The sequence below is a fragment of the Lissotriton vulgaris genome, chromosome 7, assembly GCF_964263255.1.
Source record: "Lissotriton vulgaris chromosome 7, aLisVul1.2, whole genome shotgun sequence".
Lineage (NCBI taxonomy): Eukaryota > Metazoa > Chordata > Amphibia > Caudata > Salamandridae > Lissotriton > Lissotriton vulgaris.
The window spans coordinates 140,638,258-140,663,133 of record NC_141695.1 but is presented as its reverse complement, the minus strand read 5'-3'; positions in this window follow the sequence as shown (position 1 = coordinate 140,663,133).

Here is a 24,876-nt window from a genome sequence, read left to right as displayed (position 1 = left end):
AAATCGGGCCCGAGAAATATTCTCCATTTTCTTGGATTTCCAGAGGCCGTTGAAGGGACTGACGCAGGGGCATACCTGCAGAAATGGTTACTGGACACTTTCTTCAATGCCAGCTTCTCGACATGTTTCATGATCGAAAGAGCGCACAGAATACCCGGGGTATGACTGCCACCGGGAGCCTCCCCGCGACCGCTGATTGCAAAATTCCTCAACTATTAGGCTAGAGACCTCATCCTCAGAGAATTCAGGCAAAAAAGAGACGTTCACTTGGACAATACGAAGATCATGGTGTTTTCAGATTACTCCAGCGAGGTACACAAACAATGTAAAACATTTGACTCGGTGAAAGACAAACTGTGCCATCTGCAAATTACATATATGCTGCTGTTCCCCGCCAAACTTAAAGTGATCTACCAAGAGAAGACGCTCTTTTTCAACACTCCAGAGGAGGCATGGCACTGGCTGGACGAGCGCCCCATGACAAGACCGTCTGGATGCGCGGTGGCACTCTCGGGGAGATTTCCATTGAGGAAAAGCAACAGACCCAAGAGGCGGCAGCTCAAAGGAAGGACTAGGGACATTGCACAAAGCGAATCACAATGATTGATGCCATATCGTAGCAGCAGAATAACAGGATCACTGCTGTGAGCCTCGGACTTGGAGAGTCTACAACCGACATAGAAACCCAGAGAGCTGCTGCAAGTCGCGGATATGGCACGACAACGCTCAGCAGATTGTACAGATCAAGATATTATGACAGACTGGGAGGGAGAACATCCCTTGCTGCAGAACATTAATCTCTGGGTAGTGACAGGCACGGTGACTGAGATAGATAATCAGACACCACAAGCAGGTGCAGAAGAATGACATGCAGACATTGGCCTGGAGAGCCGCGAAGACAACAAATTGACATAGGAGTTTGCACGCCTCCCCAAGGGTGCTGTTTATCTTTTTTCAAGTGTGAACTTTTTTTTTTCTTTTTTGTCTTCTTTTATTTCAGCTCATTCCCATTTGTTTTTTCTCTTCCCTCCCTCCTCCTTTCCTCCCCCTCGTATTACTTTTCTTTCCTTGTTTTAGTTTGAACATTTTGTGTGGGACTATACTTGTGAGAGAGCCCTGCCCGAAGGGTAAAGAGAAATATTTATAGTGTGTCGATATCGACACGAGATAGCTGACTGGTAGTGCGCAAGACTCTGTGAGCAGGGCCTGGAATGGTAGGGCACAGTTTGAGGGGGTGAGTTTGGGCAGGTGGGTGACAGATCTCTCTAATCCACATAGGACAAAGTTGGTCCTGTTGACCCAAGGGATAGTCAGTTGGAGGAAGGGGGAACATGGGGGGGTGGAGTTGGTGGGTGGGGGAGGGGGTTTTCACTGTATTAGATGGCACCATGGTGGATGGTCAGGTATTGTCAGCACACAATCTGCTGGCTTTCAGGAAGGGCCTGAAAACCTGGCTTTTTGCCTCCTAGTCTCTTTCGTGTTCTGTTGACCCTGCCTTTTTTTAATCTGTTGTGTTGTGTTTGTCTTCCTAGGTTGTCAATAAAGCGCCGGGACACTCTTTTTGAGTAGCCGAGCGCTATAAAAGACACAATATAACATAACATAACATAACAGACACAGCAGAAGTGGGGCAGTGGAGGCGGTAGAACCAGCAGGGCTGATATACCATACCACTGGAATGGCCATACTTAACCTAGGGGAGTATTCGGACCTCTCATGGAAGGTGAATGGGATGGGAAGTAAAATTAGGAGAGGTTTAGTTGCGACATACTTTAAATGACTGAAGCCAGATGTCATCTTATTGCTAGAGACACGCTTTAAGGGAACACCCTGTGGATTTTTAGGCAGAGGGGCGTACAAGACACTAGCACATGCTGGGTTCTCGGCGGGGGCTAGAGATGTGGCAATACTTTTTAGAAAAGACCCACCCTTTAGAATTGAATGTACATCGATAGATCCAGTTGGTAAATATGTTGAGGTAAAGGGGATGTGGGACAGGAGAAATATTACCCTGATCAGTGTATATGCGCCCCCCCAGGCTACAGACGCGAACACTAGGGAAACTAGCGACAGTACTGCTTGAAGCAGGATCAGACATGCACATCGTTGGGGGGGGACTTTAATGATGTAATGGACCCCATGAGGGATCGCACGACAGTCCCTTTGGGAGGCACTAAGGAAACACCACTCAAAAGATTCACCAACACACTGGCACTCACAGATGTTTGGCGTTGGCAACACCCCCAGACCAGAGCCTATTCATTCTACTCAGGTACGCACAAAACCTTCTCATGCCTGGATTATATATTGACCCCAGTGGGGGAATTAGGAGATATGCACAAAGTGGAATACCAGGCGAGAGGCCTCTCGGACCACTCACCACTGTAACTCACAGTAGGAACCCGGTCGCAACGCCCAGCAGTGGAGTGAATTCTCAGTCCATGGGAATTGAAAGACCCACAGGTTGCCAAAGAAATCAGGGTAGACTCTGAACTATATTTTAGTGAGAATGTGGGTCAGTAGACTCGGCTGTTACACTGTGGGAGACATACAAGCCGGTACTGAAGGATTAAGCCCAAAACATCATAGCACACAAGAAACGAAGGGAGGGTGAACAGATTGCGGGGCTTGAATCCCAGCTACTGCATATGAAAACACAGGTCAGCACAAGTAGTGACCCCTTGTTGCTGCTCAGAATGCAACTTCTCAGATGGGATTTTTTTCGCGTTGGCTAAAAGAAATACGCACCATGCTATACAAGCCATACACTTTTGGTTATATGACGCAGGGGGTAAAACAGGCCATCTGCTTGCATGGCTTAGTAAGAGGGAGCTAGAAAACAGGTGGGTGACACAGATACAGACAGACACCGGCCAGACATATGACACCCCTATAGACATCGCTAATGCGTTCGCAGATTACTATGAACTTAAAACATTCCTCTTTCCTAAAGAATAGCCCCGCCTTTGTCTTACTGACTGAGCAACTAGTTCTTCTGACAGCGCGGGGACACACTGACAGTGTAACCAGGCGCTATACAAACTCAGAAATAAATAAATAAATAAATATGAACACTTTTACACGCACTATGACCTGGCAGGACAGGAACAGATAAAGGCCTACCTCCAGTCCATACAACTTCCAAAGCTGTCAGATACTGACTTGCAGGCATCAGATGGGAAAATCACCATGGAGGAAATTGTCACAGCTGTTGGTCAATTAAAAACGGGCAAGGTCCCAGGCCCTAACAGGCTTCCTCCAGAATTTTGTAAACAGATTGTGACACTTTTATGCCCACATCTCCTCCAATTATATCGAGAGGCGCACGAGACAGGCAGTATCCCTAGAGAGCTGAGGACTGCCAAGATCGGGGCGATTCCCAAGGAGGGCAGACCGCCACAGAAGTCAATCAATCAATCAATCATAGCATTTGTATAGCGCGCTACTCTCCCGGAAGGGTCTCAAGGCGCTAGGGGAGAGGGGTCCGCTACTGCTCGAACAGTCAGGTCCTGAGTTGCTTTCTGAAGGAGAGATGGTCCTGGGTCAGCCGAAGGTGGATGGGGAGTGAGTTCCAGGTCTTGGCCGCCAGGTAGGAAAAGGATCTTCCTCCGGCGGTGGCTCTGCGGATGCGTGGTACGGTGGCTAGGGCGTGGCTGGTCGATCGTAGCTCGCGGGTGGGCGTTTAGAAGGTCAGGCGGTATTTGGGGCCCAGGTCGTGGAGAGCTTTGTGTGCGTGGGTGAGGAGCCTGAACGTGATCCTCTTGCTGACGGGGAGCCAGTGCAGGTCTCTTAGGTGGCCGGAGATGTGGCTGTGTCGAGGGATGTCCAGGATGAGTTGTGCGGAGGCGTTCTGGATGAGTTAGAGTCTTTTCTGAAGTTTGGCTATGGTTCCGGCGTAGAGGGTGTTCCCGTAGTCCAGTCGGCTAGTGGCGAGAGCTTGGGTGACGCTCCTCCTGGTCTCGGTGGGGATCCATCTGAAGATCTTATGAAGCATGCACAGGGTGTTAAAGCACGATGAGGAGACGGCGTTGACTTGTCTGGCCATCAAGAGGAGGAGTCCAGGATGACGCCCAGGTTGCGTGCATGGTCCGTTGGTTTGGGAGTGGTGCCCAGGGCAGGGGGCCACCAGGAGTTGTCCCATGCGGAGGGCGATGATCCCAGGATGAGGACTTCCGTTTTGTCTGAGTTCAGTTTCAGGCGGCTGTTCTTCATCCACCTGGCGACGTCTTGCATCCCTTCATGTAGGTTGGTCCTGGCGGCGGCGGGTTCGTTGGTGAGGGATAGGATCAGCTGGGTATCGTCGGCGTAGGAGATGATCTTGAGGTTGTGTTGGCGTGTGATGGCCGCAAGGGGGATCATGTAGACATTGAAGAGGGTTGGGCTGAGTGATGATCCTTGTGGTATTTGCAGATGACTTCGGTGGCCTCGGATCTGAACGGGGGAGGCGGACTCTCTGGGTTCTTCCGGCGAGGAACGAGATGATCCACTCCAGTGCCTTTTCTTGAATTCCGATGTTGCTGAGGCACTGTACTAGGGTGCGGTGGCAGACAGTGTCGAATGCTGCGGAGAGGTCCAGGAGGATGAGGGCTGCAGTTTCCCTGTTGTCGAGCAGGGATCTGATGTCATCGGTGGCTGCAATCAGGGCGGTCTAGGTGCTGTGGTTGGCTCGGAACCCGGACTGCGAGGGGTTGAGGGATCCATTTGTCTTGAGGAAGGCGACGAGCTGTCTGTTGACGATCTTCTCAATGACTTTGGCAGGAAAAGGGAGGAGCGAGATGGGGCGGAAGTTCTTGAGGTCGGTGGGGTCCGCAGTGGGTTTCTTCAGGAGGGCGCTGAGCTCGGTGTGCTTCCAGCTCTCCGGGAAGGTGGCAGTGTGGAAGGAGGTGTTGATGACGTCCCGGAGTTGGGGTGCGATGATGGAGTCGGCCTTGTTGAAGACGTGGTGGGGGCTGGGGTTGGTTGGTGATCCGGAGTGGATGGTGTTCATCGTGCGGGTGGTGTCTTTGGTGCTGACCGGGGCCCAGTTGCAGAGGGTGGTGGAGGGGGGCATTGGTTCGGTGGTTGGGTGCGTGGTTGGTGCGCCGAAGCTGTTGTGTATGTCGGCAATCTTGCGATGGAAGAACGAGGCGAGGGAGTTGCAGAGGTCTTGCGATGGAGTGATGTCGTTGTTTCCTGTGCTGAGGTTGGAGAGCTCTTTGACGATGCTGAAGAGTTCCTTTCTGTCGTGGGCGTTGTTGTCCAGCCGTTCTTTGAATGCTGTCTTCTTGGTGGTGCGGATAAGCTGGTGGTGCTTGCGGGTGGCGTGCTTGAGGGCGGTTATTTTGTCTGCGGTCTGGTCGTGGCGCCAGGCTTTCTCAAGAGCGCGGCAGTTCTTCTTGGAGTCCTTGAGTTCGTCAGTGAACCAGGGGGCTTTCTTGCTGCTTGGCCTGCTGGGAGGGTTCTTTAGTGGAGCGAGGTCGTCGGCGCAGGCGGTCGGCCACTGTGTGAGGTTGCTGGCTGCTTCGTTGGGGTCCGTTGTGCTGGCGGGGGGTTCTGACTGAGGGAGGTGGTGAGCTGCTGGGCGGTGATCTTGCTCCAGCTCCGTCGAGGAACCTGTTGCGGGTGGTGGTGGGTCGTGGTTCTTTTGAAGCTGAGGTGGACGCAGCTGTGGTCAGTCCAATGGAGTCCGGTGGAGTGGCTGGAGGAGATGTGCTTGCTTGAGGAGAAGACGGGATCAAACGTGTGGCCGGCGTAGTGGGTGGGGGTGTTCACCAGTTGCTTGAGTCCGAGGTTAGCGAGGTTGTCCAGCAGAGTGGTGGTGTTCCTGTCCTTAATGTTCTCCATGTGAAAGTTGAGGTCCCCTAGGAGGATGTAGTCAGAGGCGGCGAGGGAGTGTGGGCTGATGAAGTCTGCGATGTCTTCGCTGAATTCAGTGCGTGGTCCTGGGGGTCTGTAGATGAGGGTGCCTCTGAGGGTCATCTTGGGGTCGCTGTGTATCTGGAACTGGAGGTGTTCGGCGGCGGTGAAGTTGTCGTAGGAGTTGGTCAAGATGCGGACGGTGTTCTTGTGTACGATGGTGATGCCTCCTCCGGTCTGGTTGACGCGGTCCTTCCGGGTGTTCTTGTATCCGTCCGGGATGGCTATGGCGATGTTGGGTGCTGAGGAGGCGTTCATCCTGGTTTCTGTGAGGAAGTGACGTCTGGTGATGTTGTGTCGAGGAGGTTCCAGAGTTCGACAGCGTGTCTGTGGACGGAGCGGGTGTTGAGCAGGATGCATTTGAGGTGGTTGTTGCTGGTGTTCGACTTGGTGGGTACGGTGCAGGTCCGGAAGCAGGTGAATTTGCAGGCTTGGCAGGTGAAGGGTCCGTGGGTGCATTTCGGGGTGGCTTGGTAGCTCGTACAGACCCATTTCCCTTATCAACATGGAAACCAAAATACTGGCTAGAATATTAGCCAACAGACTCATGGGGTGGTAGCGGGACTCATACATTGTGACCAATCTGGCTTTATGCCCAAGCTATCGACAAGGCACAATCTCCGGAGGTTACATAACTAGTTGGAGGTGGCAACCACCCAGGAACACTCACATTTCATCCTGTACCTGGATGCCAAAAAGGCATTTGACACGGTCCACTGGCCATTTCCTATGCTAGGGCTGGAGGAGTTTGGGTTTGGTCCGGCATTTCGACATTGGCTTGCCGTTCTTCATGATGGCCCATTGGCAAGGACAAGAGTTAACGGGGTGTTGTCCAGGGAATTCCCGATTGGCAGGGGCACACAGCAGGGATGCCCCCTGTCTCCCCTACTTTTTACTTTGGTCCTGGAACCTCTTACGTGTGCTATTAGGGCACACCCAGATATTCGGGGCCCAGGAGAGGAGGGACCGGATGAACGCATCTCATTGTATGAGGACGACATTCTGATGTACGTCACAAAGCCGGAGACATCAATCCCAAATATAATGAACAGTTGAGAAACACACGGAACACATGCAGGATATAAGATTAATTGGGAGAAATCATGTCTTTACCCGGTGGGTAGAAGTAGTGGGTGTGATGTGTGCCCGAAGCAATTCCAGCTGGCCCAGATGGGTATTAAGTATTTAGGCATTTATGCTACGACGAACGCAGCGACAGCACTAGACCGAAACCTCTATAGGGTGCATAGGAAATTCCGAGCAGATGTTGGCAGATGGCAGACCTTGCCACTTACCCTGCTGGGCCGGGCTGCAATCTATAAAATGATAGTGCTCCCAAGTTTATATGTACTGCAATATACCTATCAATGGATTGCAGACGAGGTGTTCACCAGCAAAGAGGGTCCACTATGGATGTTCCTCTGCAATGGGAAACCACAGAGGATAGCGCTGGTGACATTACAACTCAACCAATATAATGACGGCATTTCCTTGCCTGACCTACGGGCATACTATTGGGCAACCCACGTTCTTGTGTTGAATTAATGGGACCATGTAGATAGGGATCATCCCACATATGCACTTGAACACACCCAATTCACCGAACACCCATACACACATTATATCTATGGTGGAAAGGGCTCCACATGTCTTCTGACAGCCACACAGATCGTAATAGCAATATGGAAAAAAGCGGAAAGACAGATGAAATGGGCAGGTCGAGTGACAAGGGACACCCCACAATGGGTAAGCAACAGACTTAAAGAAATTGCAAGGTTTCCGAAAATGGGACCTGCTGGGCATCTCACAATTGAAAGATTTATTGTGTCAAGTTAAACTGGTAACATTCTTCTACCTTTAGACTGAATATGCTATGGCTAAATCTCAACATTATAAATATTTACAGGTGGCACAATTGTGGCGGGCACAACGTTTTGATACAAGAGACATCCCAGAATATGCACCACTAGAGGGTCGCCTCTTGATGGGGGAGATAGGAGAGAAGGCAGTCTCCTGGACATATAGGACTATCATCAATACAAGCCAGACTCCCTGCAATAGTTGAGGGCCAAGTGGGAATTAGATATGGGGGAAATGGATGACCTGGACTGGGAAATGGCGCTGATGCACCCCAGAGAGGTGGCCATTAAATCAAGATTAAGACTGATACAACTTAAATATCTACATAAAGCATACTACGATAGGGCACACCTACGTCACATAGGGAGGGCAGCAGAATCCAATTGTCTGCGCTGTCGAGCGTCAGTCGGTACATTCTTCCCCACGGTTTGAGAGTGTTCCCAGATTCAAAGATACTGGGGGGACTTGTTGGAGGAGCTGGGGACCATTCTGGAGGGGACGATTCCCCGGAACCCGCAGTTGGTTCTGCTTGGAAATTACACGGAAGTTGACCTCCCTAGGAAAAAACTGCTACTACTCCAGCTAGGGCTGGTGGTGAGGAAGCTGGATCTGGCCAGGATGTGGGGGGCAGAGTTATGGCCAACACTGACTGAATGGAAGAAAAATATAGACATATATATGCTTGGGGAGAAAACAACCTATCAGGCAAGGGGCTGTCCCAAAAAGTTCTGGAGAATATGGAAGCCATGGCTTAAACACTATGGACTTATACTTACTAACTCCCAGTGATGTCCTGGGATGGGGCGGGGGGAAGGAGGGGTGGGCATGAAGGGAACCGAAGGAACAGGCAACCACCGCCTTGCTGTCCACCACTGTATAAAAAACTGACGCTGAGATATTAGTACTGAAATGTCTTCTAATCTGTGTTGAGTATTGTTCCTGTACTGCAACTAAGAAAATGTCAATAAATATATTAATTTAAAAAAAAACTAATTTGTGCACCGTGACAGAAAAAGCATAACTTAAAAGAACTATTGTCTATAATTGTAACGATAGAGGGAGGCTTTACTGTGGTTGCTTCTCCTGTTCTATCCTCTCTTTTTCCTGCTCGGTGTCTGAAGGGATGGATGGCATGGTCGTGGCTAGGGAGACATCTGTCCTGATGAATCCATGGTTTGTGGCCTTGGATTTTCACCACTGTAATCGTACTTTTAGTCCATTAAATCTGCTATTTTTCCACGTTCGCCCAAAATGTCTTTTGTAAACTAATGTTGCCAATGGCAATGGAGTCTGTTGGTCATCTACAGGAGGTGCTTGGGCATGCTTAGCAGCTGTACTTGTGACCTGGGTAGAGAAGAACTTTGCAATCTTTGTTAAATCAAACGTATACACGTTCATTTCAGTTTCTACAACTTTAGGTGTACTCTCAGTCTCCAACTTATGCCTTGTTAATGGCACAAATGAACTCATTGTTCTTCCTGTCACAATTTGATGAGGAGTCAAATGGTGATCTGATCCTGGGGTGTTTCCCAAGGCAAATAGTACTAGTACTACTGAGAGACAGTACAACCATTTCTATTTCAATGTCACACGTCTCCGCCCCCTGGTTCACAAAAGCCCTGAAGAAAAGCAAGAGTGCCTGTAAATGTTTGGAACGTCTGTGGAGGAAAAGTTTTGATTCCAATAGCAAAGAGACATACAAACTGGCACTTAAATTCCATTATTTTAAGGTCCGTGAGGAGAAAAAAAGGTACCTGGCCACAAAAATTGATTTAGCCAGCAATATGAGTGGAGAGCTTTTTTAAGATAGTGAAAGACTTTGTTTCACCCTCAGCGATTCAAAGATCTTTTGTTCCAACCCTTGAATGGGCTACTCAGATTGCGGCTTTCTTTCATAATAAGATTAAGGCAATTCAAGAGACCTTTGACTTGCCGGTTGCTCAGAATCAAAATTGTTTGTTTCAGAAGGAAGATCTTAGGGAAGATATATTGCGGGAATTTCCTGTTATGACATTGGATACCTCACTGGCTATTATGAAGAAATTAAAATCTGGATCCCCCATAGATCCTTATCCTGCTAAGATAATAGCCGGTGTTGCGGAATTGTTAAACCCTGCAATGAATAAAGCCCTTAACCTTTCTCTGTCTAGCGGTCAGGTCCCGGCTAGATGGCAAGTGGGTAAAATTATCCCTCTGATGAAGAAGCTGCGGATCCTCTGGTGGCCACTAATTACAGGCCCATTACGTTGTTACCTTTCTTCGCAAAAACCCTAGAGAAGCATATAAACAAGGTAATCACTAAGTTTATTGAGGACACCAATGTCCTGCACCCCAGTCAATCGGGTTTTAGGGCTAATTATAGCACGGAGATCGCTTTGCTGGATGTCTCAGAAAATATCAAAAGTATGCTAGACCGAGGGGGTAAGGCAGTTTTGATACTGATTGACCTCTCGGCAGCTTTTGATAGTGTGCCCGATGGTCGACTCCTCCAGAGATTGAAGGATTGCGGGATTGAGGGCACAGCTTTAAGGTGGTTTTCTTCCTTCTTGAAGGACCGTCATCAGGCGGTTTGGACACCACCCTTTCAAGTGCACATCCGGCACTGAGCGTGGGAGTGCCCCAGGGCTCAGTGCTGAGCCCAACCCTTTTTAATATTTAAATATCCCTTTTGGCGGCGCTGGCTGAGAGCTTAGGGGCCAAAGTTCTCACGTATGCCGATGATCCACAACTGCTGTTCACTTATGAAAAAGGGGCGCCATTTGATGAAACCCAAATACATACTTGTTTAAAGGCTGTGTTTAATTGGTTCCGGGAAAACCAGTCATCTTGCAATTCCGCTAAAACGGAAATAATATTTTTTGGTCATACTCCAGCAGATGAATGGCGAAATTGGTGGCTATCAGATCAACCGGCGCCTGTTTCCCCTGTCACGACAGTGAAGAACTTGAGAGAGATGATGGACTCTGATCTCTCCATGAAGACACAGGTGCAGTCAGTGGCTAGAACTTGTTTTAGGATGTTAAAAATGATGAGGAATGTTTTGGTGTTGCTACCAGTGGCCTATAGAAAGACAGTGGTCCAGGCATTGATAATGTCTAGGCTGGATTATGCGAATGTACTTTATTTGGGCATTCCAGAGTACTTATTAAACCGTCTTCAGATTGTCCAGGATTCTGCTGCTAGAGCAGTTTCTATGGTGGGACCCAGAACCCACATGCCAAATCTTTTGAAATTACACTACTGGTTATCAGTAAGAAACAGAGTGGTCTTTAAGGCACTTGTGTTGGCCTTCAAGGCGCTGAATAACAGTGGAGCCCAGTACATCAGGAAAAGAATTGCGCCCTATTACCCTGCCGGGACTTTGAGATCATCTACCCAGCATTTGTTGTGGGTGCCTAAATTCAGCCTGACCAGGAGGGTTGGTCGCTCCTCCCAGGTGGTTGTGAGCAGAATATGGAATAAGCTCCCACTGTCTTTAAGGCAAGAAGGAGACCTTCTGTGCTTCCGCCTCCAACTGAAAACTTGGCTTTTCCAGCAATAATTTAGAGGGAGTATTAGTAGGAGGAAACGCTGGGCTCTCCCTCTGGGGTTTCTTGCTTAACTGCTGTAGAGCCGGGACACTCTTTGGAGTAGCTGTGCGCTTGTGTAAATACCCTATAACTTTAACATTAACGTTAACATTACATATTTTATTCTTCAAAAGGCCATTTAGACACTTCACAATACCATTTCTTTGGGGATGATAAGCTGAAGACAGATTGTGTATTATTCCCTAAAAGGTGGTGAGATGGAAGAAGATATTATTGAGAAAGTGTGTGCCATTGTCGGATCTTATCCCATCAGGAATGCTCCACCGGGGTATTACATCGCAAATCAGAAAATTAGCAGCAGAGTTGGCATTACAGTGAACACAAGGTCCTGTTTCGATCCACCTTGAGAATGGGCAAACTACAACTATGAGGTAGGATCTGTCAATCATATAAATGTAGTCAATGTGCAGTTCTTTAAATGGTCCTTGTGGTCGGGATATTCTGGAAGCCATTACCTTAACGGTGGGACTAGGTGGATGCTGCTGGCACAATGTAGAGGTGTGTATATACACTGTAATCATCTCAGGTAGATTGGTGTCAAACCAATCCTGGTGTCTTTGGAGGGACATTTTGCCTCTGAAGGAAGGTGTAACTGGTTTTAAACTATCAGTAACAATGCTTGGGGAGTGACAGTCTTTCCTGTCAATATATTTCTATATATCAAATCCGTTCCTGTTTGCGTACATCCTCTGGCTTCCCACAACTGTTTCTCATGCTCTGGGGACTTTCTTGTAACAGTGCAGGTAAACTGTCTCAGTGTAATGTCTTGATGCATCCAAAGGGTCAGATAGTGTTGATGTGTCACTAGCTACCATCTAAAACAGTGGTGTGTGTGTCACTAAGGGGGCGTTTTGCTGCATCTTTGGCTGCCCAATCAGCCAAGGCGTTTCTGCAGGATACAAAATCCTGAGCACTAGTGTGGTTTGTGCACTTCACCACTGCAACTGCAGGTTTGTATCAAGTCCTCAAGAGGGGACGGTGCATGACAGGACTTCCATCAGAATTGAGGAATTGGCGTCTGCTATAGCGCATGATGGTTGAGTGAATTGTCGAAGTAACATAGGCTGAATCAGAGTATACTGATATTTTTTTCTCCTTCCCCTTGTTTGAGGGCCTCCTCTGTATTGTGTCTGAAGAGTCATTCTGCATTGCTGTGACCTGTATGTCTTACTCCTATCCTGGTAAATTGTGGAAGACCCATCCACATACAATGCTACGATCCGAATAGCACTAGATGGAGGGGGCTCGATGATTCTGGTGCTGTTAGATTTGTCCGCTGCCTTTGACACGGTGTCACATGAGATTCTTCTCGGCCGCCTGTGGGAGGTGGGCATAGCGGGTGTGGCTCTGTCCTGGGTAGAGAGTTTTCTCACAGGCCGCTCACAATGTGTCAGACTAGGCTCCTTTCAATCCATCTCTAGGGAGCTCACCAAGGAAGTGCCACAAGGCTCATGTCTAAGCCCTACACGGTTTAATGTGTATGTGGCGCCCTTGGCTAGCATTGTGAGAGAAAATGGGTGCACTCCAGTGTCCTATGCTGACGACACCCAGCTCCTGTTCCCTTTCCAGTCCCTTACTCCAGCAATAAGAAAATCTTTTGCGGATGGTATGACGGCGGACTCAAACTGGATGGCTACAAATTGCCTTCAATGCAATGTAGGCAAAACAGAGGTGATGTTATTCGGAGAGGCCCCGCTTTTGTGGTCCCCAGAATGGTGGCCTCTAGATCTTGGGCCAGTGCTGAGTCCAAAACAGACCGTTATAAATCTTGGTGTGCGTCTGGATCAGGCACTGGTGCTCAAAGAACATGCCAATCAAGTCGCCGGTTTATGCTTCCATACCATCGGACTCCTGCGACGCGTTCTCCCTTTTCTGCCTGATTATCATCGTAAGACTCTGGTCCAGACCTTGGTGGTCAGTAGACTGGATTACTGCAATGGCCTGCTCATCTCGGCCAATGAGGAACAAATAAATTGTTTGCAAGTGGTCCAGAACACCGCGGCAAGACTGGTGCTCAATGTTTTGCCCAGGACTCCCTCCCGCCCACTATTGGACAGCCTTCATTGGCTGCCTGTTCGGCAGCGGGTTAAATACAAAATCTGCTGTACCATACACAAATGTCTTTTTGGGTCAGGCCCTAAGTACTAAATGGACAAGTTCATCCCCTATAGTCCTGGATGTTCCTTGCGTTCAAGTAACCAGCAACTGCTTCAGGTCCCTAGGATTAAGAGGGTAAGACAGGGAGGGCGCGCCCTCGCCTATAAAGGTCCTATTCTCTGGAACTCACTTCCACTTGCCCTCAAGATCAACTCCAATTTCCAATCCTTTAGGAACCTCCTTAAAACTCATCTATACTCGACCTCATAATCTGCTGGTAGTTTAATTATTCAGTTATCAGTCAAACATCTGTACTAATGCGCAAGCGCGGAGATACCCCTTCGGGGGTCGAATCCTGTGCTATATAAGAAAATAAATAAAAATAAAATAAATAAGAGATTGTGTGTCACTGTTCCTGCTGCAGCTCACCTCTCTTGACTATCGTTATAGACCATATTACATGCTGTTGGTGATAGCTAGCTGCAGTTTGTTTGAAAAGGCTTAATAGGTGGGGGGTTGTGGACAGCAGCCAAAGCAAATGGCTGCAGCCTAGAGAGGCTCCGCGATCGAAGCAACTCCCCATTGATCCGGACAATGATCCGACGGCACAAGACGTCCTAAAAGCAACGGATGAGGCGTAGGAAGCACTGAGAAAACGATTGAGTTGCTCCAGAGCCCTGAGCGTAAAACATTAGACAGCCTACATCGTGTGGAAGAGACACGGCCTACCGTGTACGGCAGAGCTGGGGTGTCTCGTCGCCCAGTGGCCATGGAAAGTTGAGGGTGGCACTGCACAGCTCGACTGAAGAGACATGAGGCACTCATAAGTCTTTGCGGCAGCGAGCGCACCTGAACTCTGAACAACTGTGAGCAGGCAAGCTGGGAATTGTTAGGAACTCACGGAACTCACAACAACATCAGGCATGTATCATTTGTCGCCATCCTTTTGGTGTTTTTACAAACCATGTCTCTGTTCCTGATCACTTGTAATCATGTCTTGCTATGTGCCTTGAGATCATGTTTTGCTTAATTATACTAAATCATGTCATCCTTTGATGTATTAATGTCAAAACCTAAGTGTTTTCATTGTCCTTCAAAAAAACATTGCCATTGTTGTTTTTTCAATTGGCCAATGCTTGTTGATGTTTAGTTGAGCTATTGAATAATGTCAAGAGAAATCTCTAGAAAAACTCTCATGTTGCGTGACTACCAACGCCCTGCTGTTGGGTATAAAAAACCACACCCAACATGTTACCAGCGCTTGACTTTCTGTCCCTCGATGAGTGAGCAGGCATCCCGTATTCAAGGAAACCCTCTCAAAATCTTCAGAGCTCTTCAGCGCGCGTTGCAGGACTTCAGAGGATTTCAGAACACCCGTCAAGCTGCTGAGAGCTCCGTTTGGATTTCTAGCAAAGTACAAATACCTTGTTCAAACTTTGATTTATGGCATTCAGCTTCCAGGAAAGGACATCGTGCTTCAGTTAAATAGAGTTAGAATATTGGCGTGCTTGTGAAATAATTCTTGATGAACTTTGGAAACATTTATTTATCTTGATTAAGAAACATTCTAGCGAAAAACTTTTGGACGCCGCGGCAAGATGGCGGACCCGGCGTGAGCTCTGCGATTCGGCGGGGCTTTCATCAAAATTTGTGCCGCCTTCACACCACTTCAGGCAGCGTAAGTGACAATTTCCGAAACCGGAATGGGCAGTGAGTCCTTTGACCGCATTTTGGACGTCCTTCTATCGCTGGAGTGAAAGTTACAACCCACGATGCATTTCCCCTCAGAACGGGTACAAGCGGCCACCATGTTAGGTCGATTCGCACGCATTTATCTACTTCTGCAGCCCCGATATTTGCTGTGCAGTTCAATAGCTATAACGCTGCATTCTACTAGGATCCACATGACCCCCTGAAAATGTCATCTTCCTGAGGCTGAATTTTTCATGGACTTGCTTTCCTGACAGGTGCACTTTACCGCTATTTTATTTGCGGTCTATTTATAACTTTCGCGCCCTTTCTTCTCTTCGCCTCATGACTGTGACCATCGTATTTCCACTCGCTTCAGCGGTTTCTATGGTTATTTTTTAATCTTTCCGGCACTCTTCTGGAATGCTTTGCTTCAGACATGCTCATCCCTTTATATTCTTACTGCAAATACTGAATTGAAGTATTTCCTCATCTCTTGACATAGTATGCTGGATGATTCTAGTCATGTCATTTTGGCTCAGTGCAGCGCTCCTTAATGGTATCTCTACGTTTTTTGATGCCAACTCCTCTTTTATTGGAAATGTGTGCGACCGCTTTTTTTAGTGGCTGAGCGCACGTCTTCATTTTCTTTGGCAGTGGAATTTCTCTAATATTGCTCCTCTCTGGGTATTCCTATGTTGGTGCACCTTGATCTCTATTTTTCTCTTGGTGTATTATAACCAAATACTCACGATGGCTAATGACTCTCACTCAGTCAGATCATCTGTAACAGGTACCAAGCCGAAGAGACATAAGAATGATCCACCGTCTCCAATCCACACTTCTCCTAATCCAGTCTTGGATTCGATTTTGGCTGAAGTTCGTGGCCTTCAACCTTTTATATCTTCAACTAATGAGAAATTGAAACAAATGGAGGAGAGATGGATAACTATGGATGGCAAGGTGCTGGAATTAGAACAAAGCGTTAGTGCAAATCAGGATATCTCTACTAAAATACCAATGCTTGATTAGGAAATCCACAGGCTGAAGTTACACACTGAGGACCTTGAAAACAGAAATCGTAGAAATAATCTACGCCTTTATGGCCTGCCAGAAAACGTGGAGGGGCCTAATATGGTTGTGTTTCTTCAAATTCAAAAATTCCTACCTGAGCTACTAGGTCTTTCATCCTCCTGTAATCCTTTAAACATACAAAGAGCTCATTGATTGGGTTGCCCTGGTACCAATTTTGCTAGACCCAGAGGCATCATCATGCTCTTCTTGGAATTTACTTAAGTAATGACTATCTTGAAAGCTGCCAAACTTAAGCGTCATCTTATTTGGTCGGGACACAACATCTACATCTCACAGGATATTTCCAATGCAACTAATGCTCGCCGAAAGGAATTTTTGGCCTTACGTCCTCAAATGAGGCATCTTTATCTCCAATATGGTATCCTACATCCTTGCCTTTGCAAGGTTACTCATGATGGGCGCTCACGTACTTTTGATGATCCTGAAAACCTCAAGTTATTCTTACGAAGTTTTCCTTCCACCGGAGTGGATACCAGTGTTTAATTGTTTTTTTCTGTTTACTCATTTTGTCCCATTTCTATTCAGAGATGTTCTCATTAGTTCACTGACACTTCCTTCTTTTCAACTTTGTTGTTCGCTCTCTATCTTCTTATTTACTCTTTAATTCTGGCTTATTCTTACATGAGTTGCTCTTATTTTTCTGGATATCATATTTCTTTCTCTCTCTTCTTTTCTGCCAGGGGATTGCCTTGCCGTTCGTCACCATGCTCCATCTTCACTGTATTCTTGTTGTCTTACAGATCTGGCTATGTTGCCCTGATCTGTTTATCTCCCTTTCCTTTCCTACTTTCTACTCATCCCTTTCTTTTCTTTCTCTCTCTGCTTTTCTTTTCATTGTTCATTATTGGTCACTTTGTATTTCTATTTGTTCTTTGTTATTATTGGTCAGTGTGTTGGAATTCATCTGTTTTGACTATGTAGATTTTCATGATGATTTATCTTTTTGTAACTTTTTTGTTTGTTATGTTTTCCTTTGTAGTCTCCTTCATGCAGTGTTTTCCCTCCATATGTTTTGTAATGTAATGTAATGTAATGTAATGTAATGTAAGGGACATTTCTACAGCGCAACTTCCACTCCAAGGAGTATCTTGGCGCTCACACAACTCAGATGGAAGAGTTGGAAAGGGAAAAGGATGTCCTGATTTCTGCACACACATTACACTAGGGTCCTGCACAAGGCGTCAGGCAAAGAGAAGATCCAAGTTTTCAATGCCTTCCTGAAGGGAGCTTCTTGGGAGAAAGACCGCAAGGAGGGGGGAAGTTTGTTCCAGGCTTTAGTTCCCAGTACAAAGATGGATTTGCTTTGTTTTCCGTCCTTCCAACCCTCCATAATGTGTAAAATTGTCTCGTGGAACGTCCGTGGTCTTGGAAACCCTATCAATCGTCAAAAGGTATAGTCACATTTATCTAAACTTCATTCTCAGATTGCTTTTATTCAAGAGACCCATTGTTCTGATGTGGAGTCGTTAAAGCTAAAAAGGCATTGGGTGGGTCAAGTTGTTTTTCCCCTGCTTTTAAAAAGAAAGGTGGTGTTGCTATATTATTTCACAAAGCTTTGTCAGTTCAAATTATATCTACTGAACATGATAAAGATAGACAATGGGTAATGGCTAAGATTGTAGTCCAAAACAAGACGTAAGTTTTATTAAATATTTATGGTCCTGTTCGCCCAGACCCCAAATTTTAGACGGATATTAGGATTCTCCTATCCTCTAAAGATTGCCCTAATATTGTTGTGGCCGGGGATTTTAACCAGTGGTTGGATCCTTACTCTGATAAATTATCTAAATGTAATTTCCAACCTGACAAAACTCACAAATAATTCCAGTCGGCCATTACTTCTCATCCATTATATGATGTATGGAAAACGTGTAATCCTGACTCCTTTGAATATACTTTTTTCTCTAATATGCACCATACCAGGTCCAGAATTGACTATATTTTAGTTAGTAAATCCCTGCTTCCCTCTATTCAGAAATCGGAAATTGGTTCTATTTTTATATCAGTCCACGCACCTGTTTATGCTACACTTGATTTTTCCCTTACCTCCTCAAAATTTAGCATTTGGAAATTTAACACTTTTTTGTTATCTGACCCAGTTTTTATTAACAATGTCACTACTTTTATTAATGAATTCTTTACTTTTAATGTTCCCTCTGACACATCTATTCCTAATACATGGGATGCTTTCAAAGCTGCCTTACGTGCTTTTGTCATCTCCTTTGTTTCTAAAAAGAAAAAGGTTGCTAAAACTAAATATGAAGTTCAATTGCAAACCATCAAAAGACTAGAACATACTTATTTTACTTCTAAAGATTCCACTGCCCTTCATGACCTAATTCCAGCAAAAAGGAACTTAATAAAATAGCTACTATTGAAGCCTGTAACGTTTTGCTTAAGATCAAATCTAAGTATCATGGTGGTCAAAATAAAGCTGGCAAGATGTTAGCAAATTATCTAAAAATTAAATCTGAACGCAAAACCATAGGTCCCATCCTTAATGAATCAACTAACAAATTAGTGTCATCTGATGAAGATATTGCAGATGTCTTCCATAACTATTATCGATCTCTTTACTCAAATGACACCTTCCCCTCCACTCAGACTCTTGACTCCTTTTTCTCAGGTCTTCCCCCTACCCTGACCATCCCTGATGAATTTGCCAACTTGGAGAAAGATATTACCATTCAAGAAGTAAATACTGCCATTCACGCTTTGAAAAAATCTAAAGCCCCTGGTCCTGATGGCCTCCCTGTTGCATTTCATTCTACTTTCCATTCTATTTTTGCCCCCAAACTTTTACAACTTTTCAACTCCTTTATTGCTGAAGCCAAAGCCTCAGGGTCCTTCATGGACGCATTAATTGTCATTATTCCCAAACCTGATAAGGGCCACTCTTACTGCAAAAATGTCCGTCCTATTTCTTTAATTAGCTACGATTGCAACATTTTTGCCAAGATCCTCGCTTCTCGCCTTGGTAACATTATCCCCCTTTTGATTAAAATTGATCAGGTAGGATTTGTAAAAGGCAGGCTAGCATCGGATAATGCTCGTATGTTTACTAACATTATTTCCCTTAGTAAGAAATTTAAAGACCCACTTGCTGCTCTTTCTTTGGATGCAGAAAAAGCATTTGATCAAATTAATTGGCACTTTATGTTTCAGACCCTCCAATGGTTTGGTTTTGAACCCTCTTTTATATCTTATATTAAATTGTTATATTCCTGTCCCTGTGCCAGCATTTTTGTTAATAATCAGTTTTCTAAATTCTTTTCTCTGTCTCGTGGCACAAGGCAAGGTTGCCCCCTTTCTCCCTTAATATTTATTCTATGCCTTGAGCCATTCCTAGAGCGTATTCGCAATAATCCCATGATTACAGGCTTTAATTTTTTCTCTGTTGACACAAAACTCTCTGCATACGCGGATGATATTTTGGTTTATATGTCCAATCCTGTTGATTCGTTGTCACATTTTATGAATGAAGTCCAACTTTACTCCTCTATCTCTCGGTTATAAACTCAATTTATCCAAAACTGAGGTTCTACCCTTAAACTCTGTTTGCTGCCAATTTATGTTTAGCGATACTGAATTTACCTGGTGCCCTTCCAAGATTAAATACTTGGGTATCTGGTTTTCATCAATCCTAACAGACACTCTTAATTTTACTTTTAATATTTTGATTGAGAAACTTCAGTCCTTTCTTCTTCTCTGGTCTCTACTTTTTCTTTCCTGGTGGGGCAGATTGGACACTATTAAAATGATGATTACTCCCCATGTGTTGTATACTGTTTCTATGCTTCCCATTAAAATCCCCAATGTGTATTTTTCCCGTATAAACTCTATTTGGACAAAATTCCTATGGATTAATAAACATCCCCGTATTGCTTTGCTTAAACGTATTCGTCCTAAAAATGAAGGTGGTGTCCGATTCCCTAATTTTAAAGCCTACCATTCAGCTTTTTTGAATAAACAATCGTTTTCATTAGTTTCTGATTTTTTAAACATGCCGGTCCCTAAATGGGTCCTCTTTGAACGAGCACTCTTGAAGGATTTTTCCTTTCAACATGTTGCTTTCATGTCTAATTGTTCCTTTTTATCCAAATATCCCATTCTGAAATATTCCCAGACCCTCATTTCTAATACCTTTTCTAGCTTTTTCCGGCCTCCCTGATTATCTTTTGTCTCGCTTGCAGGTGGTGCAGAACTCTGCAGCGCGGGCAATTTTCGGCCTTAACCGGAGATCCCACGCCGCGGGGCTTCTTACATCCCTTCACTGGTTACCCATACGAAAACGCATTGTTTTTAAGACTCTTACAATTGCGTTTAAGGCCTTTCATGGCAAGGGCGCTGGTTTTTTAAGGCATAGGATCAGTATTTACCATCCGGCCAGAGCCTTGATCTCGGCTTCATTGTCGCTGGCCACAATCCCGGCTATCAGGCGTGCTCGCATCGGAGGCCGCTCCTTTAGATACCTTGCGCCCAAGGCTTGGAATGCTTTGCCACTGTCACTGAGAAAGATCGACAACTTGTTGTCTTTTAGAAAGGAGCTCAAAACCTGGCTGTTTTGTCAATAAAGTCCATCTGATTTCTTGTTCTGTGCCTGGTTGGGTCTGATAGCGCCGGGACACTCTGCTCGAGTAGCTGAGCGCTTTATAAGACCCCGGTTAACATAACATAACAGATGTAACCCCCTTGCAATGTTTTTTAGCCTCCACTGTTTGGTACAATAAGTTTCTCAAATACAAGGGTAAACCTTTTTATTACAAATACTGGAAGGAGAAGAATATATATTTTGTTTATCAATTCCTCCATAACTTCACTACTATTCCCTTTCAAGATTTGCAACTCTGTTATCAAATACCTGATGCTCTCTTCAGTGAATACACTTTCATTACTGCAGCTATTCAATCTCATTCAGCTACTTTCTCACTTCCAACTGACTTTCCATCCATAACACCTTTGACTCCTTTATATCCTTTATTTTCTACCCACAGACCTAAGGCTGCTCTTTTGTATACCATATTGTTATCAAATGTCCAAATTCGTTCTAAATCCAATGTTGAAGTTACTTGGGAAAATGATGTATCTGTTTCTTTTTCTACTATTATGTGGGAAAAGCTTTGGTCTAAGATATTTAAAGTTTCTGCAGCTGCACGTATAACTCAGTCTTTATATTAGAGATCGTAGAGCGATTATTACTCTTGTTAGTATTTGCAAATTTACACCAAGTTCCTCTCCTTTATGTTGGTCTTGTTCTAATGCTATAGGAACATTAACTCATTTATTATATGAATGTGCTGCTGTTTCTTCCTTTTGGAATTCAGTTTGGAAGGCTTGCATGTCAATTTTTAAGTTTAATACCGCTATATCGTTTATACATGTTTTCCTAGGCTCCTTATCGTCTGATATAGATCTAGTTACATCTGAATCTAGACTGTTTGACCTTTTTATTGCTATAGCTTTTAAGGTCATTTTATCCTCCTGGAAAGATAATTCCAAATTATCATTACCTATGTTGTGGAATTTTACTTGTGATGAACATAGGATTGCAACTGTCTCCTCTTCTTTTGTCCCTCAAAAAATCAAATATGATATTCTATGGCTTCCTTTTACTTCTTATCTTTCCTCTATTACTTCCGCTAGGTGATTCCATCTTTTCTTCTTTCTTTCCTTTCTTTCTTCCTTTCTTCTATCTTTTCTTTCTCCTATCCGATCCCCTGAATATCCCTCTTGATATAATTAATCATATGTTACTATGCCTGATTGTATTTTCCTCTTCATGCTTACATTGTGCTCATTTATGGCCTGTGTTCTGCTTTTTGCAAAATTTTCACAAAAAAAATTCTTAAAAAGAAAGAAACATTCTAGCACATTGGTTACTTCAAATGCATCAGATATGAGCAGAATATTGCTGATGCATTAATTTGATCTCTCACTTGGATTGCAGTGAATATTTAAAGACAATAATTCAAATAACTTTCTTTCTATCAAGATTAATAAGACTCTGAACATTAAGACTTTGCAGATTTTTATTTTGGTCAAATTGGAACTTTAAAAAAGGGCTCTGGTTACAATTGCCAAGTATTGGATCAATGTAAAATAAATTGGTAATTTGTGGTAATTGTAATTCAGTTGTTTAATGCATGTATGCTCTGCTTCCCTAAAGAATAACTTAGGTACATTGAGAACACCTCAAACCAGTCCAGTTTCAGCTGAAATCCAAAAAAGATTACAGAGTCAATCCTAAGTAGAACCACAAACATAACTGAGCTAAAATTAATAAGAAGAGATTGTTAATGTAAAATTAGCTAAATACAAATACAATTAGAGGGCCGTGGCTGAGCCGACCAAGATGGCGGACGCACTCCTCTAGAGATCCACATGGCCGCCCGCGCAAAATGGTCACTGCATAGTTATAATGCCCATGGAATACTGAAAAACGTCTGCCTCGAAACTTGGCTCCGGCGGCACCTTCAGGGACGTTGACACCGTCCTGATGATCCCGAGCCTCGCTTAAAATGGTATATTTATATTAACAACAACAAGGGACCCCAAATCAGTCAGCAGAGGACCTCAGGGAACTTACTTTTTCGAACAACAGCAGTCTCATGCATTCAGAAATATATGAGACAATGAATATAGACAGAATCAGTTCTATATTTTGAGCGACATGTCCAGCCGGACAGAGGTCTTTAAGTTTACTCAATAAACAAATGATCTGTACAATTGGAATACCTTCAACTAATCACCAGTGTGGTACACAAGCCTGTGCCCAACCACTAACGGATCAATTACAGAAGGTAGGTTAAAAACATGCAAGGGCTTTTAAGGCAAACAAACGTTTTCTGTATAAAATTCAGTTGTACAGAGAAATCAACACAACACCATTACATTACATAGCAATCACATTTTGTATAGGGTGCTAGACAGGTCGACGGCGTTTCAGTCCCCCTATTAATTATAGGGACCATCATCAGGACATTCAATTAATGCCTTAACGTTATTAGCCTCTAATTGCCAGGATCAGGTGCGTTTTGTACCGCGTTACAATATCGTAATCCGACGGTGCCAGGATACTACCGGGTTAGTCGGTAATTCAGTATGTTGCTTCGCGCAAAATGGTCACTGCATAGTCATAATGCCCATGGAATACTGAAAAACGTCTGCCTCAAAACTTGGCTCCGGCGGCACCTTCCAGGGACGTTGACACCATCCTGATGATCCCGAGCCTCGCTTAAAATGGTGGCGCCCGCTGAGTCCTAACAGTCGTAGATGGCAAGGAGGGAGAACCCATATCCGGTGGATGGCCCCTGGATCTGCTGCGACGGTGCAGGCGAATCGCTGGACTGTGGGACCTTCGACACCTGAAACGCACGGTGAGCGCCAGGAGGGGACCTATCCTGCCACCAGTGAACGTCCCCCGGAGGGAGAGTCGTGACATGGAAGCCCCGCAGCGGCTACTCCCGCAGCTGAAGGCAGGCGCGGATAGTGCAGTGCCTAGGGATCGGAGTGGTGAGTCCTCTGATCGGTGCCTGCAGTCAAGGCACGTGAGGACACAGGGACACTGACAGGGAGTGCGGCGAGAGGACTCTCAGAAACGAACTGCTGCATCGGGGACGCCTCCCGTCCCCACAGGAGCATCGACCGGCGCAGGGCCCGGGACCTGAAGGACTGGGTTCTTTGGACCCAGCGGTGCCAGGGCACAACACCTGAAACCTTCGTGGGTAACCTGCTCCGGCGTACAAGTCACAGAGACACGGGACACTTCCTTCGGCGTCAAAGAGTCAAGGTTTATTTACTGCAGGGAACACAGAAGTCACAGGAAGTACATCGAGTGTAGTTCGGGGAGACTGCTTCAAATTGTATTTGTGGATCGCTCCTTTTATACAGTTTTTACCCATAGGATAACATGATACACAATAGTTTACAACCTGGTTCCCACAAGTCGCTCTCAGAGGGGTCGCTTAGATCACTTTGAAACACACAAGATCCGGAACATAAGTGCGGAAACATTTGGCGGTTCCCAACTGTAAAAACCCATCTTCCCACCATTAGCAAATTCCAATCAGCAGTAAAGTAGATCGAAATAGGAACGAAGACAGGTGCAGAGGAAGACGGAGACAGTAGGGAGATCGGAAAGGGTGTAAAAGGGGAGTGTCGAGAAGCACGAGATACAGGCATCAAAGGGACGTGCCTAATGAGATGCACGACTGAGACAATAAGCCCGTGCGGCAAGATGAGCCTCGAGCGGCGCCATCTGCCTTACAGTAGCATCCCCCTCGTCATAAAGACACTTACAAAGAACATGCGTCTTCCGCCATATCTTGGGAGTCCCAGGGTCGCGAAGCGGACAGCGTCCGTTCGCTGGCTACTTGAGGGCAAGAGACAAAATGGATGCCGTATCTAAGATGGAACCCGTGGGTACAGATGACAAACCCACATAACAAACGAACGGTTTAAGTTAGCACAGCGAAACTGCGCACACTTACAAAACTCGTCATTTGCGGTTCATAGATACTAGACTCGACCATATTCGTGCGAGTTAAAAACACCACTTACAATTGTCACGGAACCTCAGACGCTCCTTTTGCCCTCATGTAGGCAAGCACTAGTCGGAATCATACTCGATATTCATCAGACCATCAAGATG